The following is a 12,653-nucleotide window of genomic DNA, read 5'->3' as shown; positions in this document are numbered from 1 at the left end:
TGCTGAGCAAAATAAAGCAGACGCAAAGTATTATATACTCTCATTCTGTCTAAATAACATTCAAAAACAGGCAAAGTAATCTATGGAGACAGAACTCAAAATAATGTTTATTTTGGGGGGTGAATAATTGGAATGGAGCTCAAGAGAGTTCTGGATGTTAATAATGTATTAAATTGTTATTTGGGTGATAATTAAATTTATATGCTTCCTTTAAAAATGTACCTTCCTTTAAAAAGGTACATTTTAATATATACATTTATCAAAATACTTTTTTATAATTTAAATATATTGTTATATTTATCCTACCACATTTATATATTTTAAGCAATGTGTAGTATGTGGAACAATATAATTTTTTAAATCATTGTGTACTATATAAAACCAAAAGGAGCTTATGTTAATAAGAATAATGAATAATATTATATGCCTTCCTTCCAAAAATAATATTATATGGCTTCCTTCCAAAAATAATAATAATAACATGTCACACACACAAAAACCCCACTAATATACACATTTGAATATCATTCTTCCAAATCTTGAAGACAGTATTAATCAAGGAGATGGGGAGCTCCAAAATTTATGATCAGATATGAAGAGCTCTTTTTCTCTAGATCACTGGTTTAAATGTTCCTGATACGCTAATAAAGAAAGTTCATTAACTTCCAATAGCTGTTTGGTGTTTTATGTAAAATGAGATGATGGCCTCAGTTGACACCATAGAAAGTCATGTCTATAATTTAAATTACAAGACTAACTTTCCAGCCTATTTTCTCAAGAGGCCAAAGATTTAAAAAACATTGAGGTAGCTGAACTCTCTTGCCCTTAAATCTGGCCATCTATACCTGTTGTATATAAAAAAAAATAATGTACCAAAATGGTGCTAGAAAGCCAACGACAGTTTAAATTGTTTACCTAATATCTAGTCTACCATTTTTATATCAAGCAAAAGGTAATATTATATTTCTCTTGGGCTTATTTTTATTAATATAAAGCAATATTGAAAGGCTGAATAAGAAAAGAGATTCCATATGCCATTGCACACCAAATCCTCAGTAGCTGTCAATGGTATTGGTTATCCCTCCTGCTTCATGTCTCCATGTGGAGAAACTTCCATTTGGGTAACAACCCAGGCTTTTATTACCTCAGCATTCCTCCCCAGGGAGGGGAGGAATTGGTGGTTTTGGTTCAGCAACTCCTGTACCTACACTTTATGACCTGGCAGCCAGCAGAGAAGACAGAATTTGTTTCTATCTCTCCAAATCATGGGAAGTTTGGCATGACGCTCTGCCTCCGTGGGGAAGGTTTGGGGGAAAAGTTCAATTAGAGACAAATAAATATGCCCATTTGGCTGCCCCAAGCCATAATCTCCTTTTATTTTTATCAAGATTAGAGATGATATTTTGATCCCATCTGCCTGACTCCTATATGTACTTTTCAATGGTTTCTATCTTTTGGGGTAGAGTTCTTTTGGAGCCCCTAAATCCAAACTTTCATGGAATATTATAATTTGAGAAACTTTTTTTAATGACATTTATTGTTTTCTTTCTAATTTTATAAACATGTTCATAGCAAATAACTAGAAATACATAAAAGCATAAAGTCAAAAATATCAAAAATATCACCCATAATACTCAAACCCCAGAAATAACCACCATTAGCATTTTGATGCATTTCCTCTCAGTGTTTACATATTTTTTAACTGAAGTATAATTGACCTACGATACAATGTTAGTTCTAAATGCACAAGATAGTGATTCAATATTTCTATATATTACAAAATGATCACTATGATAAGTCTAGTTATGATCTGTCACCATACAAAGATATTACAATATAATTGACTATATTCTGCATGCTATACATTTCATCCCTGTGACTCATTTATTTTGTAACTGAAAATCTGTACCTTTTAATCTCCCTCAACTATTTCACTCATCCCCCTCACCCCTCCTCCCCTCTGGCAACCACCTGTTTGTTCTCAGTATCTATGAGTCCATTCTGTTTTGTTATGTTTGTTCATTTGTTTTGTATTTTAGATTCCACATGTAAGTGAAATCATATGGTATTTGTCTTTTTCTGTCTGATTTTCTGGCATATTTCACTTAGTATAATACCCTCTAGGCCCATCTTTATTACTTATCATGGCTAAGTAATACCTATCAGTATCGCTACTATCAAAATGACAACAAATAAGTTGTTGAGGATGTGGAGAAAAGGGAACCCCTGTGCACTATTGGTGGGAATGAATATTGATGCAGACGCTCTAGAAAACACTATGGAGGCTCCTCAAAAAATAAAAAATAGAACTACCATGCGATCTAGTAATTCCATTTCTGCATATTTTTCTGATAAAAACAACAACACTAATTGAAAAAGATATATACACTTCTATGTTCATTGCCTCGTTATTTGCAATAGCCAAGATATGTAAACAACCAAAGCATCCACTGATAGATGAATGGATAAAGAAAATGTGGTAGATATATACAAAATGAGGACTGAAGTATTATATCTTCATATGTGAAGTCCTAGTTTCCATTGTATTTGAAGATTCAGCCTCAGACTGACTGTATTTGTTGAAGGAACGGTATTAAGGGCCCAAAATGTGAGCATTAATTATCTGCTTGGAATTTCTCACTGAAACATGAAAGACCACCTGAAAACTGTCCAATTCAGGACAATTACTTATCTTCAAAATATGAATAGCCATAGTATCAACCACTGGTTATCGGTTGGTAATGAGGTAAGGACATGAGTAGAGGCTGACTTGGGTCAGATGTTAAGTCTTTTTGACCCTGAGAGCTTTACCTGCTGTCTTTCCTTGCACCGTCAAGAAGCGATTAGCTTCAGTAAGTTCAGACATATTATGAATAGGATGAATAGAGTTAAAGAAACCCTTTCAGAAGTACCAAGTGAAAATAAATCAAGCAGTTGAATTACAGAATAAATAATGTCCTAAAAGGTAACAGGCTCTTATTTTTCACCTTCCTCTGAAGTTAGTTTCACCTAATCTTAGGGAAAATGTATCATAATTCTTTTTAAACTCATATCTTGAAACAGTTTATTCATAAAATCAAGCACTATTTCAAGAGTGTTTTTGTTGTGGAGATGATTATAAAGTAGCCACTCTTCTTGTACTTTATAAAACTCTCAACTTCTGCTATTTAAATTACTTAGCTAATTAGGTCTCTAATGAAAAGGTGTGTAAACACACTCATTTTTAACCTTAAAAAATAATTTCCAACACTCCTGGGTGCTGTTAAAGAAAAACAGCTAATAAAAAAAATTGCTTAAGCTTTGTGAGGATAATGCAGTTAATCAGAGAATCTCTAAAGACATCCTCTGGATAGAAACCCTGAACTGTGCACGCTAATGCAGAAATATTGTAATCCCAATGTATCTGAATAGAGAATTTAGTTGTTTAGCTTAAAAGTAGGTAAGTGGTACTTTTACCATTACATTAGTCACATTAATCATCAAGTTTTCACACAGAGAAATATAGTTGAGCACAGCAGCTGGTTAAGTCATTAGGGATAATGACTTGCATAACATTCTAAGAGTGTGAAAATAGTTTTCCTATTAAAAAATTAAGGTGAATTCTGTGTATTAGTTATGCTCCTCAAAGTCTGGAAAACAAAACTTCACAGTGCACTCACCTTGCTCCCATTTTTCTTCCCACAAATATATCAACATGTCATTGTAGAAAGACACTGCGTTATCCTTCTCAGGAGCCAATAATTTGTAACAGTTCAGCATACTGGTCTCATAACTTTTAACATATAAGTAACTATCTTGAAAAAAAAATTCTATATGGCTGTCACTTTTTACTCAGGATATTCTGATTGCAGTAGACATGATTATCTTTTTTTTTTTTTTTTTTTTTTTTTTTTTTTTTTGCGGTAGGCGGGCCTCTCACTGTTGTGGCCTCTCCCCTTGCGGAGCACAGGCTCCGGAGCACAGGCTCAGTGGCCATGGCTCACGGGCCTAGCCGCTCTGCGGCATGTGGGATCTTCCCAGACCGGGGCACGAACCCGTGTCCCCTGCATCGGCAGGCGGACTCTCAACCACTGCGCCACCAGGGAAGCCCCGACATGATTATCTTGAGGCTCTAGAATTTCTATTTTAGGAATTATGGGAGATGTGATGAGCTTAATAAAGAAAAAAAAAATCAACCTGTGAGGCAAAGGTTTCAAAACTTTGGAGGTTCCCTAAATTTTTAGAAGAAATAATCTGTTTTATTCTACATTCTTAGCTTCTAGTTGATCACAGAAATGACTAGAAAATATCAGAACTGAGCTCAGAAAGGTTCAAGAACCCAAGAGGCTTGGCATGAAAATCAAGAAAAGTAGCAACAGAATATGCATTTTTAAACCTCTGCCGGATTCCAATAGTCCTACCAATAGCAGCGAAAGCCAATACCCCTGGTAAAAACCCCTGCAGTCACTGGCATCACCACCCCAAATGAAACCTAAACTCTTCCAGTGTATCAGCAATCTTCACTCAATGATGAAAGTCTGACAAGGATTAATATATTTGCTCTGCCTCTGTCAGTATCACTCTAGTACTCATCCAATGTGAGGCTATCCACAGATAGAAAGGAGATTTGTGTGCTCAGCAGTCACACAATTTATAAATCAATGAATATTTGTACACCTTAAATATTAAGATGTTGCAGCAACTGTTTATGATTAGAACCTGAAATCTGAATTATGTCAATAGGGAGGGAGTAGCAGATTATTTCTGAACAAGCAGAGGAGGAGATTGCCAATTCAGATATCAAATGAATAGGGGTGTTGAAGGAAGGTGTGAGGGGTCAAGACTGAGAATCCAGAAGAATAAGAAGTGAGGAACAGTTATTGAGGAATATTTTTTGTCATTCACAATGATCCAAGTACCAGTCTCTCTCTAAACAACAAGATCAAACCTTCTAGACTAAATCTACTCTGCTGAGAAATGAGATGATATCTCATTTACTGCCTAACTAGCATAACTTACTGTGTCTCTCTAGCTATAGGGTTCAAGTCAAGGTAGGAGGTAAGGTAGCAGGGAAAGCCTAAAAAAATATGCTCTGGGATTGGTAGAGTTTTGGATATAGAGGATGTAATATATTAATGGTATTAATGTCCCAATTCTCTTCTCATCCCCCCAGTGTCTTATAATCTCACAGTGACCACACATTCTGGCTTGGCCATGTGCCTTTATTTGGCCAAAGGTATGTAGGCAAACTTAATGCAAATGGAGGTTTGAAAAAGTATTTTCATGTTTCGATTCATTCTCTTGCTTCTCTGCCTTCCTGACTTGCCCAGGCAAGCCTACTAGAGAATGAAAGAAACATGGCCCAGTCACTTCCATTGCCTCAGAAAATAGTCAGCTGATGGCCTGATATGTGAATAAGTCCAGATGGTATCAGAAGAACCACTCCATCAAAACCAGCCTTACTCACCCACTCTCAGACTCATGAGTTAAATTAGGGCTTATTGTTTTAAGCCATTTTGATCTGGGGCAGTTTGTTACACAATATTCTATACAAAAGATTACTGATACAGTGGACATTAAGGGAGGGTGACAATGATATTTTTTGTTCCATAAACTAGCAAGCACCAACCATTGATAAGTATCAGAATCACCTACAAAGCTTTTAAAAGTATACTCAGATCTATCTCTGACCTATAAAATCAATTGCTTGTTCTGGAGACATGGTAAGTATTTGGTGTAAGGGACCCAACATGCAATAAATTTGGGATCCACTGATTTAGGCATATTGTCTTGACAATTAGAAGGGAATATTTCTAAAATATTTATTTTCTCACTAATCTGTCAATAAAGAAAACCAATTAAGTTTTACGTTATGCCTTAATTATCCTTACAGCTATGATTTATTTTCCTAACCTGTGAATACTGATCATGTAAGCCATGGACTGAAAAGTCAGAGGACCATAGGCAATAATGGACTTGAAAATCCTTTTCTTGGAAAATGTACCTGGTAACAAGATAAGCAATAATTTCCATCTTCTTGATAAAGGTGAAATAAGGATATGGATGCATTTAATCTGGACTGTAAGACTAACACAAGCTCCCTTTCTGAAGAAAGAAGCTAGTGAACCAAAAGCCCAAACAACCTCTCCCCAAAACAGAAAAGTATCATCTTTACTGCCAAATGTCCTATTCTTCAAATATAATAGCATTACACCTGTGTTTTTTCCCCTGCTGTGCCATCTGTCTGGATCTCTTCTCATGGATGGCTCCTTCTAAGCATACGGAACCCAGAGTGGTCTTCTGTCACCTCGCTATAAAGATATCCCTGCCCACCTCTCTCTACCACAACTATACCTCTCTCTATATTAAATTACTTCTTTTTATTTCCTTCAGAGCTATTAACATTGAAAGGGTGATTACATGTGTGGTATATCTATGGTCAAGTTGAGCATTAACAGGATATAATACTGGAGAAAAACCTATTTCGCTTATGATTAGCTAACAAGTCTTACTATTGGTCAGGCGAGCAGAAACTGGAGTATCAAGGCCAGTTAGATTTTACCTGAACTCACCAGTGAAATGCATGCTTTTCTTGTACTGCATATTCTCAACTCTTCATTGTATGCAATATTCTTAATTGAATTTAAAAGAAACGTTTTTAAGATATAAGGCAAGATCAACTAGGCACGGAGATGCTGCAGATATGCTCAATAGTCTATGACACACTACTAAGGCTGTAGTCCTTATTAAATGTACTGTGATTCTCAGTATATACTAGGGGCAGAACGTGGTGCTAGACAGTTGCACCACAGTAGCTAAAAGGAAACCTGAGAACTCTTTTCTTGTTCTAATGTTAGCCAACTGTACAATTATGGGAAAATCATTTAACTTCCCTTTCTCCATCTGCAAAATAATAGGAGAACTGGTTGATCTCAAATTAGTCTGTATTGTATTAATGCTTTCCCCAGCATTTGGCCTTGAACCCTTTCTGGTAGTTTATTTTTCATTGGCTCTGATAACAGCACACTCCTTTGGTAAGGGAACAGCAAGAGGTGGCAGAAAGATCATGGGTTTTGGAATCAAACAGACTTGTGTTTGAATCCCAGCTTTGCCCTTCCTGGTTTCGGGATCTCGGCCAATTTTCTTAAACCTTGCCAAGTGTTAGTTCACTCAGAATGTCTTTTTCACAGGGTTTCGAGGGGGAAATGAAATACATGGAAAATGCTTGAAAGCATTACATTCAGTTAGAAATAAATGCTAAGTGCCTTTCATTTGGTTCTTTTTGTATCTAACCTAAGTTCTCACTCTGTCTCCATCAGGGCTTTTTCTTTCTCTACCCATCCCTAAGTACAAATATTTCACCAGTTCAGTCATAGACTCTTCTCTTGGGGTCAGCTCTTCTTTTCTTTTAAATAATTGGATTTATTGTATTTCCAGGAAATATCAATTGCCAAAAATATTGACAATGTTTGAAGAAAAGCAACAGAAAGTCAAAATAATCCTTGTATGTAGATTAAAATAGTTGAACCATAATCAGTAAAGTGTCCGAAATCCCCTATAATTATTCCATGAAATATTTAACAACTGACAAATTTTTATATTTAATAACAAATTTACTCTCTCTGAATATTTTCATATTAATTTAAGGGAAAAATTCCTAGAAATTTGCCAAATCTATATATTTATAGAATGTTAGAAGTTTTTAAATAAGTAGAAAACAAACACATTTAATCAATACAGATATTTTAACATACTAAATAACAATAAAACATACTTGGGTGTCTTTATAATACATCCATTTAGCTAGGCCAAACTGCCTTTCCCAGGAATCATTTTCCTACTAATTTCCCATTAAGATGGGTCATAAGAGAGATTCTTGTGCATGATACAGTCATCCCTCAGTATCTCTGTGGGACTGATTCCAGGACCCCCAAGGATACCAAAATCCTCAGATACTCAAATACCCTATATAAAGTGGTGTAGTGTTTGCCTATAACCTATGTATAGCCTCATATATTTTAAAATATCTCTAGATTACTTATAATACCTAATACAATGTAAATACTATGTAAATAGTTGTAAATACAAAGGAAATGCTATGTAAATAATTGCCAGTGCTGTAAATTCAAGTTTTGATGTTTGGAAATTCTGTAATTTTTTTTTCCAAAATTTTCAATCTGTTGTTGGTTGACTTCTTGGATGTGGAAACCTAGAATCCATGGATATGGAGGGTAGATTGTATTTGAAAGACAGAAGTGAAGCACTAGCCATTTTGTAGATCACACATACTGCTACTTAATTACTTGCTCATCTTATTAGTGTGACACAGCTGCTGACCTGTAAAATACACCACCTTCCCTAGGATCTTCCTTCAGCTTCTCTGACTCTTGGTCCAGGTAGATGTGTTCAGTAAAAGTGTACAATTTCAAAAGATACAAATGTTGTTTAGGTCTATGGTGAGAGTACATGGATGAAGCATGAATTTCCTTGGGTGGGAATGAGGATTGAACTAGGACAACCTATGAGAGCTGAGATAGTTGGAAATAAATATGCTGCTTTTACATCCTGGGTGTCTATATCCTGACCAGATGACAGCTGTCACCATCAGTAAACCTTACTTGCTGCACTTCCTAGTAGATGGAATAAACAAACATTCTGAGGGAGACAAAGAGAAAAGAGTCCATATGAGGTCTTGAGTAGTGACCCAAGGCAAATTTGGCCAAGGCTCACCAGTGTTTTGAGACATTCTACTTACTGGCCTTCAGGATTAATTCATGTCATCAGGTTTATTGAGCATAATCTCCTACCTGTTGCCACTTTCCCTTAGCAACAATAAAATATACAAGTATAAAAGGGAAACAATAATAGAAAAAAAGGATATAGGCAAGATTCATTCAGGGACATAACACAATCAGCTCTCCTGGATTTTCAGCTTGCTAACTCACTCTACAGATCTCAAATCTTACCCCTTAATATATATATAGTACATATATATATATATATATATATATATATATATATATATTGTTTATTTTAACATCTTTATTGGAGTATAATTGCTCTACAATGGTGTGTTAGTTTCTGCTTTATAACAAAGTGAATAAGCCATACACATACATATATCCCCATATCTCCTCTCTCTTGCAACTCCCTTCCACCCTCCCTATCCCACCCCTCTAGGTGGACACAAAGCACAGTGCTGATCTCCCTGTGCTATGTGGCTGCTTCCCACTAGCTATTGATTTTACATTTGGTAGTATACATACGTCTAAACCACTTTATCCAACTTACACGTTCCCATCACCATGTCCTCAAGTCCATTCTCTATGTCTGCGTCTTTATTCCTGTCCTGCTCCTAGGTTCTTCAGAACCATTTTTTTTTTTTTAGATTCCATAAATATGTGTTAGCATATGGTATTTGTTTTTCTCTTTCTGACTTACTTCACTATGTATAACACACTCTAGGACCATCCACCTCACTACAAATCACTCAATTTCTTTTCTTTATATGGCTGAGTAATATTCCACTGTATATATGTGCCACATCTTCTTTATCCATTAATCTGTTGATGGACACTTAGGCTGCTTCTATGTCCTGGCTATTGGAGATAGAGCTGCAATGAATATTGTGTTACATGACTTTTTTTGAATTATGGTTTTCTCAGGGTATATGCCCAGTAGTGGGATTGCTGGGTCATATGGTAGTTCTATTTTTAATTTTTTAAGGAAACTCCATACTGTTCTCCATAGTGGCTGTATCAATTTACATTCCCACAAATAGTGCAAGAGGGTTCCCTTTTCTCCACACCCTCTCCAGCACTTATTGTTCATAGATTTTCAGATGATGGCCATTCTGACTGGTGTCAGGTGGTGTCCCACTGTAGTTTTGTTTTGCATTTCTCTAATGATTAGTGATGTTGAGCATCGTTTCATGTGTTTGTTGGAAAACTGTACATCTTCTTGGGGAAATGTCTATTTAGGTCTTCTGCCCATTTTTGGATTGGGTTTTTTGCTTTTGGATATTGAACTGCATGAGCTGCTTGTAAATTTTGGAGATTAATCCTTTGTCAGTTGTTTTGTTTGCAAATATTTTCTCCCATTCTGAGGGTTGTCTTTTTATCTTGTTTATGGTTTCCTTTGCTGTGCAAAGGCTTTGAAGTTTCATTAGGTCCCATTTGTTTATTTTTGTTTTTATTTCCATTTCTCTAGGAGGTGGGTCAAAAAGGATCTTGCTGTGATTTATGTCATAGAGTGTTCTGCCTATGTTTTCCTCTAAGAGTTTGATAGTTTCTGGCCTTACATTTAGGTCTTTAATCCATTTTGAGCTTATTTTTGTGTATGGTGTTAGGGAGTGTTCTAATCTCATACTTTTACATGTCCCTGTCCAGTTTTCCCAGCACCACTTACTGAAGAGGCTGTCCTTTCTCCACTGTACATTCCTGCCTCCTTTATCAAATATAAGGTGACCATATGTGCATGGGTTTATCTCTGGGCTTTCTATCCTGTTCCATTGATCTATCTTTCTGTTTTTGTGCCAGTACTATACTGTCTTGATTACTGTAGCTTTGTAGTATAGTTTGAAGTCAGGGAGCCTTATTCCTCCAGTTCCATTTTTCTTTCTAAAGATTGCTTTGTCTATTCAGGGTCTTCTGTGTTTCCATAAAAATTGTGCTCTAGCTTGGTGAAAAATGCCATTAGTAGTTTGATAGGGATTTCACTGAATCTGTAGATTGCTTTGGGTAGTATAGTCATTTTCAAAATATTGATTCTGCCAATCTAAGACCATGGTATATCTCTCTGTCTATTTGTATCATCTTTAATTTCTTTCATTGGTGTCCTATAGTTATCTGCATACAGGACTTTTGTCTCCTTCAGTAGGTTTATTCCTAGTTATTTTATTCTTTTTGTTGAAATGGTAAATGGGAGTGTTTCCTAATTTCTCTTTCAGATTTTTCATCATTAGTGTATAGGAATGCAAGAGTTTCTATGCACTCACTTTGTATAATACTACTTTACCAAATTCATTGATTAGCTCTAGTAGTTTCTAGTAGCATCTTTTGGCTTCTATATGTATAGTATCATGTCATCAGCAAACAGTGACATCTTCATTTTTTTCTTTTTCAATTTGGATTCCTTTTATTTCTTTTTCTTCTCTGATTGCTGTGGCTAAAACTTCCAAAACTATGTTGAATAAGAGTGGTGAGAGTGGACAACCTTGTCTTGTTCCTGATCTTAGTGGAAATGGTTTCAGTTTTTCACCATTTAGAATGACATTGGCTGTGGGTTTGTCATATGTGGCCTTTATTATTTTGAGAGAAGTTCCTTCTATGCCTACTTTCTGGAAGGTTTTTATCATGAATGTGTGTTGAATTTGTCAAAAGCTTTTTTTGCATCTATTGAGATGATCATATGGTTTCTATCCTTCAATTTGTTAATATGGTGTATCACATTGAGTGGTTTGCATATATTGAAGAATCCCTGCATTCCTGGGATAAACCCCACTTGATCATGGTGTATGATCCTTTTAATGTGCTGTTGGATTCTGTTTGCTAGTATTTTGTTGAGGATTTTTGCATCTATGTTCATCAGTGATATTGGCCTGTAGTTTGCTCTTTGTGACACATTTGTCTGGTTTTGATATATTAGGGTGATGGTGGCCTTGTAGAATGAGTTTGGGAATGTCGCCCCCTCTGCTATATTTTAGAAGAGTTTGAGAAAGATAGTTGTTAGCTCTTCTCTAAGTGTCTGATAGAATTCGCCTGTGAAGCCATTTGGTCCTGGGCTTTTGTTTGTTGGAATATTTTTAATCGCAGTTTCAATTTCAGTGCTTGTGATTCGTCTGTTTATATTTCCTATTTCTTCCTGGTTTAGTCTTGGAAGGTTGTGCTTCTCCAAGAATTTGCCCATTTCTTCCAGGTTGTCCATTTTATTGACATACAGTTGCTTATAGTAATCTCTCATGATTCTTTGTATTTCTGTATTGTCAGTTGTAACTTGTCCTTTTTCATTTCTAATTCTATTGATTTGAATCTTCCCCTTTTTTGCTTGGTGAGTCTGGCTAATGGTTTATCAATTTTGTTTATCTTATCAAAGAACCAGTTTTTAGTTTTATTGATCTTTGCTATTGTCTCCTTCATTTCTTTTTCATTTATTTTTGATCTGATCTTTATGATTTCTTTCCTTCTGCTAATTTTGGGGTTTTTTAATTCTTCTTTTTTAATTGCTTTAGGTGTAAGGTTAGGTTGTTTATTTGAGATGTTTCTTGTTTCTTGAGGTAGTATTGTATTGCTATATACTTCCCTCTTAGAACTGCTTTTGCTGCATCCCATAGGTTTTGGGTCATCGTGTTTTCATTGTCATTTGTTTCTAGGTATTATTTTATTTCCTCTTTGATTTCTTCAGTGATGGCTTGGTTATTTAGTAGCATATTGTTTAGCCACCATGTGTTTGTATTTTTTACAGATTTTTTCCTGTAATTGATATCTAGTCTCATAGTGTTTGGTTGGAAAATATACTTGATACAATTTCAATTTTCTTAAATTTACCAAGATTTGATTTGTGACCTAAGATGTGATCTGTCCTGGAGAATGTTCCATGAGCACTTGAGAAGAAAGTGTATTCTCTTTTTTTTGGATGGAATGTCCTATAAATATCAATTAAGTCCATCTTGTTTA

Source organism: Hyperoodon ampullatus (genome assembly GCF_949752795.1).
Source record: "Hyperoodon ampullatus genome assembly, chromosome: 1".
In the NCBI taxonomy this organism is placed as follows: Eukaryota; Metazoa; Chordata; class Mammalia; order Artiodactyla; family Ziphiidae; genus Hyperoodon; species Hyperoodon ampullatus.
This window is presented reverse-complemented; position numbering follows the sequence as displayed.